Source organism: Cryptomeria japonica, chromosome 1 (genome assembly GCF_030272615.1).
Source record: "Cryptomeria japonica chromosome 1, Sugi_1.0, whole genome shotgun sequence".
Lineage (NCBI taxonomy): Eukaryota > Viridiplantae > Streptophyta > Pinopsida > Cupressales > Cupressaceae > Cryptomeria > Cryptomeria japonica.
Window position 1 is genome coordinate 406,174,416 of NC_081405.1, and position 23,676 is coordinate 406,198,091.

Sequence of the window (23,676 nt, forward strand, 5' to 3'; positions counted from 1 at the left end):
ACTTCACATCCGATGAGTTTAATAACTTTTGTGAGAAGCATGGTATAAGAAGACAATTTTCTGCTCCCCGGACACCTCAACAGAATGGAGTTGTGGAAAGGAAGAACATAACTATCTTGGATGCTGCTAGAACAATAATGATGGAAGCTATTCTACCTCATATCTACTAGAGAGAAGAAGTGAGCACAATAGTTTATGCATTCAATAGAGTACATATCAAAGGAGAAACTGGTAAGACACCTAATGAATTATGGTTTGGCAATACACCTACAATTAAGTATTTCATAATATTTGGTAGTAAATGTTATATCAGGAGAGATGATATCATTGACAAATTTGATCCTAGATGTGATGAAGGTATATTTATTAGTTATTCTAATAAAAGAAAGGCATATAGATGTTATAACAAGAGATTGCAGAGAATTGTAGAGAGTGCTAATGTCAAGGTGGATGAGATGAATAGAGGTAAAATCACAGTATATGAGAAGGAACCGATAATGGAAATGATTATATCTGAATCGGTAGCACCTTTACTGGAACAAAATGTTGAACTAGTTACTCCGGCAGTATTAGAAAATTGTACAGTAACTGAAGAACCGGGAAGAGGAACAAAGAGTAAGAAGACTCCTAGGTATGTGAGATTGAATCATTTAGAAGATCAAATCATTGGGGATAAGAACAATGGAGTAATGACAAGAAGAAGACTGGCAAATAATGAGGTATGTTAAATTTCTCAAGTTGAACCGGTATCAGTAATTGAGGCATGCAAAGATGAATATTGGTTGAAAGCTATGGAAGAAGAATTAGATTAGATTGAGAGGAATAACACATGGACTTTGGTTCCCAGGCCTAAAAATATGAATGTTGTTGGAGATAAATGAATTTTTAGGAATAAATTGAATGAGGATGGTCAAGTTGTAAGGAATAAGGCTAGATTGGTTTGTAAAGGATATTCTCAGAAGGAAGGATGTTAAGTATGGAGATCTTGATGAGAAAGTTTATACTGAGCAACCTGATGGTTTTTCACTATTAGATGATACAAAAATGGTTTGCAGGTTAAAAAAATCTTTATATGGATTGAAACAAGCACCTAGAGCTTAGTATGCAAAGTTGGATAAATATCTTTTGAAGCTTGGTTTTACTACGGGTAATGCTAACAGTAATTTATATTATAAGGTCACTGATGATGATATACTAATTATTAAAGTATTTTTTGATGACATCATTTTTGGAGGTGAAGATAAGTTATGCATCAAATTTTCTAAGAACATGGAGAAAGAATTTGAAATGTCTATGATTGGGGAAATTAAGTTTTTCTTAGGTTTGCAAATTACTTAGACTGACAAAGGTATTTTGATCTATCAAACTATGTATGCTAGGGAATTGTTGAAGAAATTTGGTATGGGAGATTCTAAATTGGTAAGTACTCGTATGAGTACAAGTGAGAAATTGACAAGAAAAGATGTTTCTGCACCGGTAAATCCTACAAGATACAAATCTATGATTGGAGGTCTTCTTTATTTGAATCAGACTAGGCCTGACATAATGAATGTTGTTTGTATAGCATATAGATTTCAGAGTGATCCTAGAGAAAATAATGAGAGTGCAGTGAAAAGGATTTTTAGATACTTACAAGGTACATCAGAAGATGGTTTGTGGTACCCTAATGATGATGACTTTACTTTATGTGCATATACAGATGCTGATTAGGCTGGAGATGTTGATGACTGGAAAAATACTTCCGGTGGAGCTTTATTTCTTGGAAAGAAGTTGGTTTCATGGATCATCAAGAAACAGTCATGTACTTCTTTATCTACTACTGAAGCTGAGTATGTTGCTGCTGCTACTAAATGTACACATGTTTTATGGATGAAGCAAATGTTGAAGGATATCGAAGTGCATTGCACTAGACTGATAATTATTCACTGTGATAACTCTACTGCTATTGACATATCAAAGAATCTGATACTTCACTCTAAGACAAAGCCTATCAAGTATAACTTTTTTAAGGAGAAGGTGAAAGAAAATAAAGTCAGATTGGTTTATGTGAACACTAAAGAGAAGATTGCAAATATTTTCACTAAACCTTTTCCTAAAGAACCATTTGAGTACCTAAGAGATAGGTTAGGGGTTTCTGCCCCTCTGACAGAAAACTAATTGATGGTTTTTGGCATCAGTATGATATGTATTATCAGAGATATTTTTCATTCCAGCACTGATGTGGGGATGCTACTTTTTAGGAGTAGTTAGGTTTGTGATTTAGTGGTTTATGTTTTTACTTTGATATTTTTGTCAGATTTCTGACATTGATGTCAAATGGGGAGAGATATTGATGTGAAAAAGAAAAACTTAAGGAGTTGTATACATTAGAGGGAGAGATATATGTGTAATTCAGATCTTTATAGAGATATCATTCACATGGGGAGTTTGGTCTTTGTTTTAGAACTTCATTGCTATATCTTTGAGTGAGAGTTTGTTGGCTATCTTCCATTGGGGGAGATTTGTTTGGCATTTCTTGGTACTTAGATGTTTTTCACATCTAGTGTTGCCATCAATGCCAAAGGGGGAGATTGTTGGCCATTTGGAGGAATTGATTATGCGTTGCATTGATGTTTTTTCATTGATGTCAACACTAGCTATTTTGGATGCTTTAACGACACCCTTGTAGTCCCAGTAGGTTGAGTAGTTTCTGGTTGGTTTAGATCCGACATGATCCAGTATGCTTTGATATGATTTGGTTATAGAATTGGCTTATTCATGATAATCATGTTCATATTCAGTCAGTTGGTTTTGGTCTGGTGATTAGATGCTATCCTATTTGCTTCGAAGCTTGTCTTGTAGTTCTGACGAGGGTTTCATCGGTAGAGCTTTTGATGAAGATCTTTGATGATATGCATAAGTGGTATTGGTGTAACTTCTGGTAGAGATTCGGGATGCTGTTGGTGATCATGTTTGATACTTGGTAGATGGAGATTATTTCTTTAACATATGGACCTATATTGGGTCTCGGTTGATCTAGGTTATGTTAGAATAATAAGTGGACAACTAAGAGGGGGGTGAATCAATTGTCAATAGAATATATTAATCAAACCAATTTATACCCTTTAACTGAAGCACATAACATTGAATATAGGAATAGCAAAAACAGATACCGATAAGCAATAAAATTTAAGAATGAAACAAAGAATTAACACAATGCAACCATACCACATAACACCATGATTTGTATGTGGAAAACTAGGTAAAGGGAAAAACCATGATGGGAAGCCTACCGACAATTAGATAATACTTCTACATAAAGGATGTGATACAATAAGGGGCCTGTACATGTAGGAAGACACACTGCCTAGAGCATAGTTCTCATTACAAAGGAGTCTCATTGACTACATAGATGTTATAACAACCTCAATATAATTGGACAACAATCCAGAAGAATGAATTGCCAGTGATAGCATCTACCATGCCTGATTACAGTCCTAGTTAAGCTCAATACCAGAGGCCTTTGACCTCTTACATAACCTTTGCAGATGATTTATCAGTCAATCCCATGATTTTCTGATTAGTGAGTGCACACAGGAGGGATTCTCTATCTCTATAATCATTTTTAATATTTTTGTCCAAGTCTGTAGGAATAGGATTGCCAGATGCCAGATCATAAGGTGTATAGCCTTTCTCAGTGATCTCCCAAATATCCTTGCCAAGACATCTAAGATGAGTCTCCATTCAGATTTTTCATATCCCATAGTTTGTTCCATCAAGCTTAGGGATTTCTCTTCTACAAATAGTTGTCGGTGGATTTGAAGTAGCAGTTGCCATAAGATCTACCTCAAGCGGTTAAGCTTCTACAAAAGAGGACCAATGCTCTGATACCAATTGTTAGAATAACCGGTGGACAACATAGAGGGGGGGGGTGAATCAATTATCAACAGATTATATTAATCGAACCACTTTATAACCTTTAACCAAAGCACATAATCATTGAATACCCGAATAGAAGAAATCGATACATGTAAGCAATAAAACTTAAGAATGAAATAGAGAATTAACACAATGTAGCCATACCACATAACACCATGATTTGTATGTGGAAAATTTGGTAAAGGGAAAAACCAAGGTGGGAAGCCTACCCACAGTCAGATAATACTTCTACAAAAAGTATGTGATACAATAAGGGGCCTGCACATGTAGGAAGGCACACTGGCTAGAGCATACTGCTCATTACAAAGGAGTCTCACTAACTACAGAGAGGTAAGAACCACCTCAATATAATTGGACAACAATCGAGAAGAATGAACTGCCAATGATAGCATTTACCATGCCTGATTACAGTCCCAGTTAAGCTCAATATCAGAGGTCTTTGACCTCTTACATAAACCCAATTCGATCACCTATGATCGACCAAATCTCTTTCGTATATGATTTTTCATTCCATGACCACGACCATGATCTACTATGAGATCTCACATCAATTTATACAAAACCCTAAGGCCTAAACCAATTAGGTCAACCGTCTATAAGATATTACAATAAGATCATTACATACATCCATATTACAATGATATGCCATGTCGGCTTTAGACCAAAACAACATTAACCAAACCATAAATCATCCTAGTAATGTGTAGAGAACACATAACATGATACCGATCTATAACCTAGATAGGTACCGGACCCAATTTAGGTCCACCACGCCAAAGCGATGTCTCCAATCAGTCGAGGCACGATCAAGGATCACCTTCTGCATCCTGAATTTCATCTAGAAGCCACACCAACACCACTTATGCATCCTGTCAAAGATTCTCAATAAAAGCTCTTCCCATAAAACCTTAAACCCTTACCGGTATAGGCTTACTAGAGTATATGATAGCATCCGATCATCAAGTCAATACCAACTGATCAAAACATACTCCAAAAAAATCAAACCAAACATATTCCATTGATCCAAACATGTCGATAGTATCCAACTGATAGTCCCTTCTGCCGGTAACACTAGTTCTTCTACCGGTAACCAAAATCTATCTGCTAGTAACCAATCATAATAGCTAGTGTTGACATCAATGACAAAATATCAATACAACACATAATAAATTCCTTCATATTGCCAACAATCTCCCCCTTTGGCATTGATGGCAACACTAGATGTGGAAAAGAAAACATCTAAGTGCCAAGAAATGCCAAACATTTCTCATAGAAGATATAACAATGAAAAACTAAAAAATACAGCAACTCCCCCTGAGGAGTGCAGTCCAATCTGAAACTGATCTATATCTCTATCCCATATGACATATTGTGACATTATTTTTCACATGTAACTCTCCCCCTTTGACATCAATGCCAAAGATATGACATAGATATCAAAATCTTGTGAATCAATCCGGAGCAAAGGATAAAGCTGATGATGCATACCAGACTCATGATCTGCTCCATCAGTTAAGTTTTTGCCATAGGGGTAGATACCCCTAACACGTCTCTCAAATATTGAAATGATTCCTTAGACAACAGTTTAGTGAATATATCTGCAATCTGCTCTTTAGTGTTCGCATAAACCAATTTGACTTCCTTTTCTTCCACCTTTTCCTTCAGAAAGTTATATTTTATTGAAATGTACTTAGTCTTAGAGTGAAATACTAGATTCTTAGATATGTCAATAGCTGTAGAGTTATCACAATAGATAACTATCGGTTCACTGCAATTTACCTTGATATCCTTCAACATTTTCTTCATCCACAAGACTTGAGTGCAATTAGTTGTTGCTGCAACATATTCAGCTTCTGCAGTAGATAAAGAAATGCATGACTATTTTTTGCTGATCCATGAAACAATTTATTTCCAAGAAAGAAAGCTCCACCAGAAGTGCTCTTCCTGTCATCAGCATCTCCTACCCAATTTGAATCTGTATATGCACATAAAGTGAAGTTATCATCTCTAGAATACCATAAGCCATATTCTATTGTTCCTTGCAAATACCAGAATATCCTCTTTACTGCACATTCATGATTTTCTTTAGGATTACTTTGATATCTTGAAACAATACTTACTGCATTCATAATATCCGATCTAGTCTGAGTTAGATATAACAAGCCAGCAATCATAGACTTATACCTTGTCGAATTTACCGATGCAGATGTGTCTTTGATAGACAATTTCTCACTTGTCACCATAGGAGTACTTACCAGTTTGGAATTATCCATACTAAACTTCTTCAATAATTCCCTTAGATACTTAGTTTGATAGATAAAAATGCCTCTGTCAGTTTGAGTAATCTGCAAACCTAAGAAAAATCTCTTCTCACCAATCATAGACATTTCAAATTCATTCCTCATATTATTAAAGAATTCTATGCACAATTTATCTTCACCTCCAAAAATGATATCATCAATAAATACTTCAATAATCAGAATATCGTCATCATTGATCTTGTAATATAAATTACTGTTAGCACTACTTTTAGTAAAACCAAGCTTCAAAATATATTTATCCAACCTTGCATACCAAGCTCTAGGAGCTTGTTTCAATCCATATAATGCTTTCCTTAACCTACAAACCATATCTTTGTCATCTGTCAGTGAAAATCCATCAGGCTACTCAATGTATACTTCTTCCTCAAGTTCACCATTAAAAAATGCACATTTAACATCTATTTGATAGACCTTATAGTTCTTGTATGCTGCATAGGCAAGAAATAGTCTAACATCTTCAATTCTAGCTACAGGAACAAATGTCTCACCATAATCAATTCCTTCCATTTGAGAATATCCTTTACAAACCAGTCTAGCCTTGTTTCTTATAAATTGACCTTCCTCATTTAGTTTATTTCTAAAAATCCATTTAGTTCCAATAACATTCTTATTTTTAGGTCGGGGAACTAAAGTCCAAGTCTTATTCTTCTCTATCTGATCTAATTCATCTTCCATAGCCTTTAACAAATGTTTATCTTTACAAGCTTCAATAACAGATGCCGATCCAATCTAAGAAATAAGACATACCTCTTCATTTGCCAATCTTCTTCTTGTCATAACTTCCTTGTTCCTATGTCCAATGATTTGATCTTCAAAATGATTTAATCTTACATACCTTGGCATCTTCTGAACTTCAAGTTCATTGTTCTGATCATCAGTCACAGTTGAATTTTTTGATTGTACCGGTCTAACTATCTCAGTGTCTTGTACTAGTTGAGGCATTGCCGGTTCAGTTATGATCATTTCCACTACTGGTTCTCTATCATATGATATAGATTGATCTCTGTATTTCTCATCCACTTTCACATTTGCGCTCTCCATAATTTTCTGCAATCTTTTGTTATAACATCTATATGCTTTGTTCTGAATTGAATATCCAAGAAATATCCCTTGATCACATCTAGGATCAAACTTCCCAATTGAATCATCCCTTTTTATATAACATTTACTTCCAATTATTCTAAAATATTTAACAGTAGGTGTATGTCCAAACCATAATTCATAAGGAGTCTTACCGGTTTCACCTTTGATATGAACTCTGTTGAATGTGTAGACTACTGTACTCATAATTTCTATTCTTCCTTTCCACTACTCCATTCTGCTGAGGAGTTTGAGGTGCATATATCTATCTCCTAATTCCATTTATCTCACAAAAACTGTTAAATTCATGAGATGTGAACTCATCGCCTTGATCCGATATCAGAAATTTGATTTTCAATCCAGTTTCTGTTTCCACCTTTGCTTTGAATATCTTGAATTTCTTAAAAGCTTCAGACTTCTCCCTTAGAAAAGTCACTCACATCATTCTAGAATAATCATCAATTATTAGCATGAAGTACCTATTACCTTGAAAGCTTCTGGTTCTTGCTAGACCACATAAGTCAGTATGAATCAAATCAAGCACATCATTAGATTTATCATGTATGCTCTTAAAAGAAGTTCTAACTTGCTTTCCCAATTGACATTCCTTAAATACCAAATTATGAGGCTTTATAATCGTAGGTATATCTCTAACTACCTTTGTTGAACTAATCTTAACAATACAATCAAAATTAACATGAGACAACCTATTATGCCATAACCAATTCTCATCAATATGAGCAATCAAACATGTCTTATTACCAGTGTTCAAGTGAAAGATATTACCTCTGGTTTGAGTACTGGTTGTAATATCCAAACCAGTTCTATTAATGATTTTGCATTTTCTATCTTTGAACTGAAGTTGGAATCCATTATCCACCAATTGACCAACACTTAAAAGATTATGCTTTAAACCTTCTACATAATAGACATTATTAGTATTATGCTTGCCATCCAGAGAAATAATACCTCTACCTTTGTTCATACATGCTTTGTCATGCCCAAATATGACTTGACAGCCATTGTATTCTTGCAGGAACAAATTTTTTCTTTTATCTCCAATTATATGATGTGAGAATCCACTATCAATTACCCATTCATCCTTGTCTTCAAATTTTTCTGCTAGGGCCTTTTCTTCATTATTGATAGCTGGTTCTGGTTCATCTTCCTTTAAAGCATAGAACACCCATTCCTTTCCATTGCCAGATCCACTAGCAAAGTCTCCCGCCTGTTCATCCTCAGAGTCAGCACTTACTCCTTCCTCATTCGCTATGTAGCATAGTTTGTTTTTCTTGAATCTATATTTGTTCTGATTAGGCTTAAATGATTTCTTAACTCTTTCTTCAAATCTTGCATTCCTTTTAGGACATCTTGATGTAAAATGACCAATCTTATTACATGCAAAAAATTTAAAAGGTGCGTTTCCTTCATACTTACTTCTTGTTGGTCCTTTAGGTACTCTTCTAGAAAATAAGGCCTTAAGTTATCCAAATTCCAAATTCTTTAAGCTCTAAAGTAGATAATTTACCAATCAAAATGTCTCTGCTAACTAAAGTGTTTGCCATTGTTCTCAATTCATTAATTGCTATAGCCTTCATTTTGTAAGCCGGTGGTAGGGATCTTAAAACTTTAGAAACTATTTCATCTTCACTCAGAGATCCTCCACAATATTTAATTCCCATGACAATCTCATTTACTCTTTCTTTAAATGTAACAATTCTTTCATTATCTTGCATCTTCAAGTTCTCATATCTTACCCTGTAACCATCAAGTTTAGCAATTTTGAGAGTAGGGTCACCTTCCTTTAGAGTTTGCAATTTATCCCACATAACCTTTGCAGATGATTTATCAGTCAATCCCACGATTTTCTGATTAGTGAGTGCACACAGGAGGGCTTCTCTATCTCTACAATCATTTTCAATATTTTTGTCCAAGTCTGCAGGAGCAGGATTGCCAGATGCCAGATCATAAGGTGTATAGACTTTCTCAGTGATCTCCCAAATATCCTTGCCAAGACATCTAAGATGAGTCTCCATTCAGATTTTTCATATCCCATAGTTTGTTCAATCAAGCTTAGGGATTTCTCTTCTAAAAATAGTTGCCAATAGATTTGAAGTAGTAGTTGCCATAGGATCGACCTCAAGCGGTTAAGCTTATGCAAAAGAGGACCAACGCTCTGATACCAATTGTTAGAATAACCAGTGGACAACATAGAGGGGGGGGTGAATCAATTGTCAACAAATTATATTAATCAAACCACTTTATAACCTTTAACCGAAGCACATAAACATTGAATACCATAATAGAAGAAACAAATACAGGTAAGCAATAAAACTTAAGAATGAAATAGAGAATTAACACAATGCAACCATACCACAGAACACAATGATTTGTATGTGGAAAATCTGGTAAAAGGAAAAACCAAGGTGGGAAGCCTACCCACAGTCAGATAATACTTCTACAGAAAGTATGTGATACAATAAGGGGCCTGCACATGCAGGAAGGCACACTGGCTAGAGCGTACTACTCATTACAAAGGAGTCTCACTGACTACAGAGAGGTTAGAACCACCTCAATATAATTGGACAAAAATCAAGAAGAATGAACTACCAATGATAACATTTACCATGCCTGATTATAGTCCCGATTAAGCTCAATATCAGAGGTCTTTGACCTCTTACATAAACCCAATTCGATCACCTATGATCGACCAAATCTCTTTCGCATATTATTTTTCATTCCATGACCACGACCATGATATATAATGAGATCTTACATCAATTTATACAAACCCTAAGGCCTAAACCAATTAGGTCAGCCACCTAAAAGATATTACAATAAGAACATTACATACATCCATATTACAATGATATGCCATGTCGGCTTTAGACTAAAACAACATTAACCAATCCATAAATCATCCTGGTAACGTGTAGAGAACACATAACATGATACCAGTCCATAACCTAGATAGGTACCAGACCTAATTTGGGTCCACCATGCCAAAGCAATGTCTCCAATCAGTCGAGGCATGATCAAGGATCACCTTCTGCATCCTGAATTTCATCTAGAAGTCGCACCAAAACCACTTATGCATCCTGTCAAAGATTCTCAGTAAAAGCTATATCGATAAAACCTTAAACCCTTATCGGTATAGGCTTACTAGAGTGTATGATAGCATTCGATCATCAAGTCAATACCAACTGATCAAAACATACTCCAAAAAAATAAAACCAAGCATATTCCATTGATCCAAACATGTCGATAGTATCCAACTGATAGTCCCTTCTGCCGGCAACACTAGTTCTTCTACTGATAACCAAAATTTGTCTGCCGATAACCAATCATAACAACTAGTGTTGACATCAATGACAAAACATCAATGCAACACATAATCAATTCCTTCATATTGCTAACAAGTTATGGACCGACTTAATGTAACGTTTTGATTCGACATCTCGATGTGTTTCCGAGATGTCTTATGTGTTGGATATTATTTGTTTGGTCTAAGGCCAACATGTTTTGTAATTATGTAACTGGTTTATTGTTTGGTAGCTGACTTGATTGTTTATGGTCGAGGGTTTGTATATATATGATATAAGATCTCATTGTAAATCATCATAGGCATAAGGTCAAGGAATGGGATATGGATATGTGATGTGGGAATAATGTAATATCATTCAGGCAAAGGATTTGGTCGATCATTGGAGATTGAGTTGGGTTTATGTAAGATGATTTAGTCCTCTGGTATTGAGATTAATTGGAACTGTACTCAAGCATAGGAGATGCTATCTTTGTAGTTCAAACACTTCTCCAAATTATAGTATTGATTTCTATGTAGTCAGTGAGACTCCTTTTGTGATGAGTAGTACACTCTAGGCTGTTGGCCTTCCTCCAAGTGCAAGCCCCTCAATTTTAATTCACATACTTACCGCATAAGTATTATTTGACTGTGGGTAGGCTTCCCACCGTGGTTTTTCCCTTTACCGGGTTTTCCATGTATAAATCTTGGTGTCATGTAGATGGTATTTATTTTGTGATTATTGTTTATGCTTAATTGGTTTAACTTCTATTCTAGTATTTGGTTTAAGCATTCCAATATTAATGTTTTGGGTTCCGGTATTAAATTTTTAATTGCTAAATGTTCTGGTAATTTGTGACAACTGATTCACCCCCCCTCTCAGTTATCTTCCGATTATTTGAATTGTCTAACAAAGTCTTTGTATGTGTTTGAAATTTGATTTGTGATTGGTATTGTAGCTTATTGTTTTGACTGTGATCTATCATTGGATAACCTATAATCATGAAATCAATAATAGAGGCGTTCTTGGTTAATGAATAATCTATGGAGCATTATTATAGTCTTTGAAGCTTCCTTGACAATGTCCTTGAAGCTTGTAATGATTCTATTATTGTTTGAAGACTCTTTGAGAATATATTTCTCTGTTGTTGATACTATTCTTGGGACCAATCATGTAACCAAACCCTTTCATGATTCAAGGAATATATCCTTAATTTTTTTCTGACCTAAAACCTTTTGATCTAGTCTTTTCTTCTTTACTGCCTTTTGTCTAGGCCTTAGGCTATGGGCTGTAGGTCACTACACTATTTATCATCTCTACCTCTAAGTATTGAGTGAATGCCATTCAATCTATTCTTCTTACAAACCTCCCATGACCACTCTTATGCCATTATTTTATTGCAACTTTTTTTTCTTTTTACTGCTATATTGATTAACTTTTCTTTGAAAGACTCTATCACATGATTTGCATCCATAATGCTTTGTTGAAAGGTTTGGTACTCCTAATTCTATCATTTCTGATAATGCTTTAGCTTTTGTTGGTAGGAGAGTAACTGAATGGGATGTTAAGAATGATATATTTTTAAGGACTTCATCCAGTTACTATCCTAAAGGTAATGAACAAGCTGAGTCTACTAACAAAATCTGATTAAGGTCATCGAAAGAATAATTAAAGATAATTAGAGGACTTGGCATAGCAAGCTGAAATCAACCTTTTGGGATGATAGAATTATTCCCAAGAGGTCTACTAGTAATTCTCCTTATGTTCTTGTATATAGAAAAGAAGCGAGGCTTCCTATTTTAGTTGAGCTTCCAACTCTAACTCTTATCAAAGAGTTGGAAATGACCGAAGAAGAGCCAATGGAAATCATATTGGCTGAGTTAATGGAGTTGGAAGAGACAAGGAGATAGGCACTCCAAAGTTTGGAGAACCATCAAGCTCAAATGAAGAGAAACTTTGACAAGAAGGTTTTCCAAAGAACTTTCAGTGAAGGAGATCTAAACCTTAAATGGGATGAGCTGAAAAAGTAGACTCGAAAAGTACACAAAGTTTTAACAATATTCAAAGAACTTTTTTTAAAAATTAAATGGAATTTCTCCTCTTTGAACAAAAATGAACCAAGGATAAATTTAAATATCAAATATTTTCACAAAAAAACCACTTTGGCCTAAAGAGAGAAAATCATCAACATTCGGGTGACCTCTCAAGGGTGTTTTCTTTCTAAACAAGAGGAACCAATAGCCTTAGTATCCATTGGGCATAGGAGTCACTATTTGGCTTGGGAAACTTAGATTTAGACCCTATCTTAGTTGTTAGAAACTTTGAAAAACAACATAAACCTAAAAAAATAAACCAAAATTTTTGCAACCAACACTTAGGGAAGGGGAAACAACTGAAATGAAATATGTTTACCAACACTTAGAGGTAAGCAAAATCAGAAAACAATATGCATCGACACTTATTGGAATGGGAAACCTATTATATTATGTACAAGAAGGACCATTCACCTCAATAGCAAGGCTTGAGATGAATCCCATTGACTGGGATTGCTAGCTCTTCTCCATCAAGGTTGGACAACTAGAAAGTGTTGTGTGCCTTACAAGCTATGATCATGAAAGGACCACTCCACATAGCATCAAACCTTGTACTTTTTGGGTCTGCTTTTTAACTCATCCCATTTAAGTACTAGATCTCCTTCATTGAAAGTTCTATGGACAACCTTCTTGTCAAAGGTTCTCTTCATTTGAGCTCAATGGTTCTCCAAGCTTTGGAGTGCTTGTCTCCTTGTCTCTTCTAACTCCGTTCACTCATTCAATCTGATTTACATTGGCTCTTCTTTGATCATTTCGAACTCTTTGATAAGAATTAGAGTTGGAAGCTCAACTGAAATAGGAAGCCTTTCTTCTTTTCTATATATAAGAACATAAGGAGAATTACAAGTAGACCTCTTGGGAGTAATTCTATCAGCCCATAAGGTTTATTTCAACTTTCTATGCCAAGTCCTTTGATTATCTTTAATTGTTCTTTTGATGATCCTAATTAGATTTTTGTTAGTAGACTTAGCTTGTCCATTACCTTGAGGATAGTAATTAGATGAAGTACTAAAAATATATCATTCTTAACATCCCATTCAGTTACTCTCATACCAACAAAAGTTAATGCATTATCAAAAATGATAGAATCAGGAGTACCAAACCTTGCTACAATGTCTTCATAAAATTTTAGGACAACACTCTCATTTGCTTCCACCAATGCTAACTTATGCTCATTTTGTGAAATAATTTGTGGTTGTTAATATCCACTTGTGTCTTGAACTGGAATGTGGATTTATGGGTCGAATGAAGTCAAGACCCCACTTCCTAAATGGTTTCTCCACTTGAATTGGATGCAATGGTAGGGATACAAGCTTTTTTTTCCTGCAAATAAAGCACATTGTTTATATTTTCTTACTCATGCATATGCATCTTTGTATAAATCAGACCAATAATAACAAACTTTCATGATCTTAAGAGATGTGGTTCTTAGTGCAAAATGGGCATCGGTTGTCCCATCATGAAATTATTCAAGAAATTTGTTAATCTAATCATCTTCAATGCATCTTAACAAAACTCCATGAAAATTATTTCTATACAAAACTCCATTCAAAACAACATAAGAGATTGCTTGAAGTCTAAAATACTTTTGTTTTGTATTGTTAAGGCCTTGTGGACATTCACTATTTACAAGATAATGCATTATATCTTGTATCGAACTTGAAGGAGGTGTTGCTTCAACATCATGATCTTCATTATTAAGCACTAGGACAACCTCTTTAACTTCTTTGTTGTTTACTTCATTTTCAGCCAGTTGTTCACACAATCCTTTACCTCTTACCATCTTAGTGACCTTGATTTGAACATCATATTCCATGACTTTGGTTATCCAAATAACTCTCTTATCATCTCTACATAGAAAAAACTCCTTAACAGTTGGGTGAGTAACTTGTACGTAGGAATTAAGGAAAACATCAAAGCAATATCAACTAGCCAACCACAAAATCTAAATTGTAATGAAATGGATCCTAATATATTCAACAAAAGAATTGAAGAAAAGACATAAATAAAAAATGCAAACCAAATAAATTCTCCTTCAATTGACTTCCATTGCTTCTCTTTCTCCTTCAAATATGTTGTGGATCTCACCTACAAAGCACAATTGTAAGTGAAAGCAAGATTTGCAAGAGAAATTGACAGTGTAAGGATACTCAAAAAATGTGGTTGTCAAGAATGAGCAATTAGAGCTCAATTTATAGACTTTTGAAATCACATTGAATGGACAAGATCAACTCAATCTGATGGTTGAGATTTCATGTAAGGACGAGTTAAAAGAGAAATTACCATTAGAAGTGAAGAGAAAAAGGCGTTAAATAAAAAAGGAAATAGAAAATTCCATTTGCACTCCAAATATTCTATTTAAACTTGACACATACTATGACAAATGGAGAGAAAAGGGGAGAGGGGAAAATAAGGTGGAGTTAATAATTTAAAATTATTAATTTCACTCATAACTCAAATTATCCAATTAATATATAAAACTATTAATTGTAGGAAAAAGGTGAAAGAATAAATAAATATTCATTTATTTATTCAAAATGGAGGACATGTTAGTAAGAAAGGGGATTGATTAATTATTTAATTATTCAACCTAGGTGAAATGATGAAATGATTAAGGAATCCGAACCTGATTGTTGAATTAGGCACTCACAGTGATGATTGATTGGCTAATAATTGATAAAAATTAATGACAATTGACTGAGGTTGACACAAAATAGGACAAAATATCAAAAAAGACTCAAGATTGATAATGATTTTGATAAATGATTGATAAGATCAATTGACAATGACTTGATAAAGAATTGATAAGATCGATTGATACAGTGCCATGAAAGGATGATAGAGTGTCATAGAGGATTGATTGAAATTGATTGATAAAGAGGTTGATAAATAATGATTGATTAATTATCAACAAAGAGGGAATTAAGTCTAATTGTCAAGATGAGACCAATTCGAATGATTTGAAAATGATAATATGCCAATCATAATGATTTAGGACCAAATGCAAATGAACAAGACCAATTAGGGTTGGATTTGAAATGAACTGAAACTAGAGGAATGCCACAATTTCAACTTTGATAAAGATCAAATGCGACATAGAAGACATGTTAAAAATTAGGTTAGTGACACAAGAGTGATGACCAATTTTAAGTGTCTAGACAAACATAAGATGAAATTTATTATTGAAAACCAAATATCTAAACTTTTTCAAGCTTCTAATTATAGCTAATGCATGCCTTTCAACAAATGCATACCAAAGCTCATAACCTTCCAATCCTTGGCTGAAGAAGGCTATTGGTTATTCTACTCCATCATCATTCTGTTGCACTAGCATAGTCGAGATTGTGTCAATACTCCCAAAGGCATATAGAATGAAATACTTGTCAAAATTTGGATTAATAAGAGTAGATGTTGATACAAGGGCCTCTTTTACCTCTTCAAAACTTCTTTTACCTTCCCTTGACCAGCTGAAACTTACATTCTTCTTTAACATCTGAGTGATTGGTTTAAGAAGAGCTGCAATATTAGGAATGAATCTTCTTACAATATTAATTCTTTTTAGAAATATTTGTAAGGCTTTCTTATATGCTAGTAGCGACAATGAAAGAATTGCACTTACTCTTTGAGGATCTATGGTGATGCCTTCTTTAGAAACTATATGACCAAGTAATTTACCTTCGTGGACAACAAATATACACTTCTGGTGATTGAGGGTAAAACCATATTCTTTGCACCTTTCAAAGATTTTCCTCAAATGATTAAGGTGATTAGTTTCATTTTTAGAAAAAAATAGGTATATCATCAAGATAAATGAGTACAAACTTGTTCATTAGAACCTGAAAGGCAATATCCATGGCTCTTTGGAAAGTTGCACCTGCATTTGACAACCCAAATGAAATATTTTTGTAAGCCATAGTTCCCCATTTGGTGTAAATGCTATTTTGAACTAGTCTTCTTCCTTAACCAAAATTTGGTTATACCTTGAAAAACCGTGTAGTAATGAAAATCTATCAAAACTAGATATAACTTGCAAATTTTTTTCTATTGAGGGTAATAGATAGTGATCTTTTAGAGAAGCCTTGTTTAGGTCTCTAAAGTCTACACACAATCTAATCTCACCATTTTTTTTTTCTAACATGAACCTATTGGTATTATGGATGTGTTGCATTAGTTTTGTCATTGATGTCAACACTTATCCTTTTGGAGATCTTTGGTTATGTTGAACCGACACATTGTGTTCATCAGCAAGTTCAGTGACTTATGCACAGTCACTGTTATATTGTTCACTGATAGGTTATATTATTCACCGACACTGAGGATGACTTGTTATCATTTGGAGATCACTTGATTATGTCGAAGACATGGTTTGAATACTCAGTTTTTGTATTTGGGTTAATGGTCTAATTGGGATGACATATTTGCTAATACCAACAAATTGGTCTAGGTTATGAACTGGTATGCATTATCTATTCCAGATCAACAGGACATGTTATGGAGATGATTTATTGATTGAATATTGTTGTAAATGTATTGAGCCAACATGATGCATCACATCTTAACTTGTTTGTAATTGATTTTACTGTAATATTCTTAATGAGCCAACCTACACATTTGGTCTTAGGTTTTGTATATATGTAAGATCTCAATTGATGAGATATAGGATATGGTATATGGTATTGTAACATGGTATGTGCAAATATTGAAGATCATATGAGAAGACCATAGAGAAGGTTCAAGGAAGGTTTGAAGCTGATTACCAAAGCTTAACCGGTACTGAATCCAGCATTGGAGATGCTATTTTGAGCAGCACATTATTCTAGGATTTAACTATCCCACTGTAGTCATTGCGACTCCCATTTGAGTAGTATGTTTTAGGCGGTTGGCCTTTCTGCATGTGCAGACCCCATTTGTATACACATACTATCTGCAGTAGTATCATCTGATTGTGGGTAAGGTTTCCCACCGTGGTTTTTCCCCTTACAGGGTTTCCACGTTAAAATCTCTGTGTTATGTGTTGCGGATGTTGTTTCTCTTTCTATTTCATGCATTAAGTTTCATCGGTATTGATATTAACTATTAATATGTCAATCGACATTAAGTTTGGTTTACCGGTATTAAGTATAAAGTTTGATTAAGTTGTATTTGGGTTGAAATTCATAGTCATCTGATTCACCCCCCCCTCTCAGTTGCCTTCTGGGTCCTAACAAAACCAAATTTGAAACCCATGATGTGTGTTTAATAGGGAAGATGATGTTACCTTCAATCAACTTGTTAAACTTAGCTTTCATCAAATGCTCAAGCTTTGGATTCAAAGGAATTTTCTTTTGCCTTACTGGTTTTATATTTGGTTCTAACTCTATGGTATGTTGAGCTAAATGAGGATCAAATCCTTTCAAGTCTCCATATTGCCAAGCAAAAATATCATCAAATTCTTGGAAAAGAAACAAAAGCATGCTCTATTGTTTGGAAATCCAAACTCGTGGATACAAAAGCTCAGAACAAGAAAGAAGATATTGCACACCAGGAAGGCCCTGATGGGAGCCAAGAAATCAATAAGGAAATAATGTTCAACCAAGCTAGAGCAGTGAAGTGAAAGAAACAGATGAGGAGGAAGACAATAAAAAGAGAATCCATGAAGATCAAAACCTTGAGGTTAAGGATATGGATCAAGAGATTATTCCTGAGGAGGCCCCTATTCAGGATGAAGAAGAGATAGCTAAGGGGAATGTGGTGGCTGTAAATAAAGGAGAAAAGGAATTAGTAGATGAACTAGAGGATGGAGAACTTTCACCCCCAAACCACCATAGATTCAAGGATATGGAAGAATGTACCTTCAAAGACTGCCAATCTTCTTAAATTCTTGGGTCATCGTTCAGTAATCTTGAGTTCAGTGATTTGAAGAAGATCCTTGAGGATGACTCTTCTTCACAACAATCCATCTATGCCTTCCTTGACTTGGACCAAAATATTGTTATTTTGGACACCTTGTAGTCCCTGAAGGCTAATGATTCATCATATTTGGAGGGAATTTAATTTGACAAAGAAATGAGATATACTAAGGTAGTATCAAAGAAATAGAAGTCACATCAGAAACCTGGAGTTACTACTCACAACAGAGTGAAGGTGGACTGTGGGCCACCTGAAAGCGCAAGGAGAAAATCTAACAGGTGGCAAAGAGAGTAGGAGTGCATGCAGAAATGGGTCACAAAAAATGATCCATGAAAGTCTATTTAATTCTCTTGGTAAGAAATCCAGATATTTTCTTGAAATATTAGAGGTCTTAACAGTAGTCATAAACAAGACATAATCCATAATATTTGTAGGGATCATAGACAAGACATTTTACTTATTCAGGAAACTATTCAGGAAACTAAAACGTCGAAAGAAAAAGTGGAGAAAATTAAGTTTTTTTAAATTTTGTGAATCTCAAGGGAGAAGCTCTAATGGGGCCTCTGGGGGGTTGTTACTCTCTGGGATACTCATTTCATTCAAGGCACTCCTATCTATCATGATGGTAACTATGTGGCTACTTTGTTTAAACATTCAATGGATGGGTTCTCGTGGGTCCTATCCAATGTATATGCTCCCAATAATAAAGTCTGTAGGAGAAAATTTTGGATAAAGCTTGCTTTTGAAGCCGTTATCCTAACATTCTTTGGTTGGTTATTGGGGATTTTAATACCCCTCTTATAGAATCTAATAAATTTAGGGGATCCTAGATACAAAATGATAGCAAACAGGACTTAGCTGACTTCATCAATGGCTAGGGTCTCATTGATTTGGACTTATTTGGAGTTTCCTTCACTTGGTCTAATCATCGTGTTGGAGCTGAGCTAATTCAAGTTAGACTTGATCGGGCCTTGATTTTAGTTGGGTGGATCTAGCATTATGTTTGTTCTCAAAATTTCATGGTTAGAATCAGATCATACCACTTTCCAATATGTTTGATGGCTGAGCCTAAGAATGACTCGTAAAGGAGGTTTCCTTTTAGATTTGAGAAAATGTGGCTTTCCCACCCAAACCTTTTTAATAGCATGAAATATTCATGAAATGTTCAAGTGGATGGCTCTGCTATGTTCCAGGTAGCTAAAAATTTAAGGCATGTTAAGGAGAAGGTTAAAAAGTGGAATAGAGAAGTCTTTTGGGACATCTTCATTTATAAATCTGCTCTTCAAGAGGAGTTGAGCGTGATCTAGGATAAAGTCCAAAAAGAAGGTTATGTGGATGATAATTTTTCCAAGGAAAGTAAGGTTCTGTCTAAATACCGCAAATTATAGCTCAGGAAGAGACCTTTTGGAGGTAGAGATCTAGATCCTTATGGCTTAAGGATGTTGATAAAAACACCAAATTCTTTCACATCACTACCCTTAAACACAAGACTACAAATAGAGTTGACCACCTTGTGAAGAATGGGAGAAGAATAGATGACGAGGATAAAATAAGTGGAGCTGAAATTGAGTTCTTTTCTGATGTTATGAAGAAAGATACTTTATTAGACCCAGAGGCTCAAGATATGTTAGTTGACATCATACCTAAAGTCCTATTTGATGACCAAAATCATAATTGGGCTGCTATTCCTTCAAAGGAGGAAATTAGAAGCGCTGTCTTTTCTTTTAATGGAAGTAAAGCTCCTAGCCATGACAACTTTCCTATGTTCTTCTTTCAGGACTTTTGGGAAGTTGTGGAGAAAGATGTGTCCAATGCTGTGAAAGATTTTTTTGGAGCTAGATCCCTGCTGAAGGAACTGAATGCAACCTTTAATGTCCTTATCCCTAAGAAGCAGGGGGCTGATTCTCTGGATGCTTGTAGGCCTATCAGCTTGTGTGATTATTTCTGCAAAATTATTTCCAGGGTTCTTACTTTGAGGCTGTTGAAGATTCTTCCTCTTCTAATTTCACCTTAGTAGAATGGCTTTGTGCCAGGGAGACAAATTCTTGACTCTATCATCACTATTCATGTAAACATCCATTCACTTTTGGAGGTGAAGTCTCAAGGCTTTCTGCTGAAATTGGACATTGCTAAGGCTTATGATAGGGTGGATTGGTGCTTTTAAAAAAAAGTTCTTCAATCTTTTGGTTTCTTTGGTAAGGTCACCAGTCTGATTTGTCAGCTTATATCCACCACTTCAACTGTAGTTATTGTCAATGGATCGCCCTCTCATTTCTTCAGAAGTTCGAGGGGACTAAGGTAGGGTTATCATATATCGCCAATTTTGTTCACTATAATGGCTGAAAGTTTGGGAAGATTCATTCATAAAAAGGTGGTGGAAGGATCTCTAAAGGACCCCATGCCATCTTGATGATACTATTTTAATGGGAAGCTCCTTTGTTGGGAAAGCCAGAGTCATTAGATAGATTCTCTGCATTTATGAAAAGGCTTTAGGACATATGGTTAATAGAACCAAGAGTTTTATCTACTTCATTAATACTCCTGAGAAGCATCAAATGAAGATTGCTAACATTCTTGGTTGAATCATAGGTAAGCTCCCCTCAACTTACCTTGGTCTCCCTTTGGGATCTAAACCTTATGATTCCTTTTGGCTCTCTTTAATTGATCGATTTAATATAAAGATGGCTAGGTGGAAAGGCTCCCTTTTGAGTTAGGCTGGTAAAATTTAGTTGCTGAAAGATACTCTTCAGATGCTCCCAGTGTATGCCCTCAGTTTGTTCAAGATTCCCTCTAAATTTTCTGAAATTATTGAAAAAATTCAGAAAAGATTCCTTTGGTCTGGGGTTGGGGAAAAGAAAAGAATCCCTTTGGTTGCCTAGGAGAATGTATGTAAGCCAATGAGATATGGTGGATTGGGAATTAGAAGCATTAAATTTTTTAATAATGCTCTTTTGGCTAGACATGTATGGAGATCTTATGACTGTAGATGGGAATGGAACACCTTATGACACAATAAATACCTCTGTAATGTTCATTCTTTGCAGGATTTTTTGAGTTCTTCTCATATCCCCATTGGGTCTCATCTTTGGAAAAATATTCTCAAGGCTAGGGAAGTGGCTAGCTGGGGAGCCTATTGGAAGCTGGGAAATGGCAGAAGTATCTGGTTTTGGGATGATTGCTAGATCAGGAATCACTTGCTTGCTTCTGATCCAATATTGGGATCTTTAAGGGATCTTTGTGTAGCATATTTTGGCTTAATGACAACTGACTATTGGAAGGAGGGTAAGTGGGTGAATCTTTCTGTTGTTAATCCTTCTTTAACTCATTTGCATCTTTCCCTAACCTCTTTTGGTCTGGAGGATGGTGTGGAAGATGAGCTTATTTGGAAATTCACTCCTAATGGAAAGTTTTTTGTTGCTTCTGTGGATTGCTGTAAGGAACCCCATGTCTCTTTGTGCTCTAAGGTGTGGATCAGGGACCTCTCCCCTAAGGTCAATATGTTTTTTTGGTTCCTCTTTCTTAATAAAAACTTAACAAGGGACTGTCGTGCCTGTGAAGTGTAGACCTCCAGCTGCAACACAAAACACTCAATAGACCATTAATAGCATGGTTAATGAATTTAAAGCAAAGAAATATAAAACCATAGCTAAGTGATCTATCACCTCCTAGTAAATGCGAGTATGAATTTTTCTCTCAGATCTGGTTAGGCAAATTCCAGTGACTTGACTACACCTAGATGGAGGATTTAAATGATAAATGATGCATTTAAGCTAGCAATGATAATGATTAAGCTACATGATTCCATGATTATGCTAGAAAATAAGCTGGAATGATGCAATTAAGGTATGATAACAATGCTCAAATGATAAACTAAGACAACATATACCTATAGTAATAATGCCTGAAATGCAAATGAGATGGGATCAATATCGCTCCAAAATGGGGTCTATTTATAGGATTTCCAAGGCTAGGGGTGAAGTAGCAGGAATCAACGGTCAAGATTAAGTTTGAAGACATCAATGGTGAAATTGGAGGAGGTTGGAAAAGAGGTTGGATGAAAGGGAACATTTTCCATCTCTATGGTGACAAGTGTCAAGGAGCTTCTAGAAGAGCTTGGATGAAAGGGAACATTTTCCATCTCTATGGTGACAAGTGTCAAGAGACTTTTCTCATGAGAGAGCAAGTGTCTAAGGAAAGGGGACATGTTGGTTAGGATGGCTTTAATTAAACCTGGGGTTAGATGGAATGGGTTAGGTTTAGAAGGGGTTAGGTTAGGTGGTTAGAAGCTAGGAGAATTTGAATTTAAAAATTCAAATAATATGTCATGGCCAAACTTTTGGGCACAAACGGAATAATTTTTTTTTTTTAAATTACTTAATTTAGAACGACTTACTTAACTAAGTTAATGCAAATCTAGTTTGGTCTTAACTATATTTTGTGTGAATCAAATAATTAATTCAATTTGGTGAAAAAATTAGATAAGTTATAAGCGAGCTAAGATTTCTCCACAAGAGTAATCACTATTCTTCCTTAAATAAATGATTAAACTCTCTTAGCAATTAATCTCAACTTAATGTATGATCTTTAAAATTAATTGTCCATTAATCTCTTATAGTTCTTTAATTACCTAGGGACTGACTAAATAATCCTTATCTTAGTTTAACAATAAAAATAATTTATCTAACACTTGACTAGAGGGTCAAAATTAACCCCATAATAGCATTTGTGCTATAAAATTATTTTAATGAAGGCCAAGATAATTTAACTTCTAAAGCTTCCTAATGCAAGGGTAATTATTAATATCTCTCCCTGGCCTTAACTCAAAAAAAAAGATAAATCTAAATCAACTCTTAATTAAAACCCAAAAGAAAACTCTACTTAATTTTATAACTAACAAAGTTGATTTCCAATGAATTTAGGAGTTAAACTATATATATATATATATATGTTTACCTATAAATTTTATATGTATGCTTCTGAAGATATTCCAAGAGAAGAGGGGGTTTTACTTTATTTTATTAATAAACCCCTTTTAAACATTCCCACACACATACCTAATTTAAAAACCTAAAT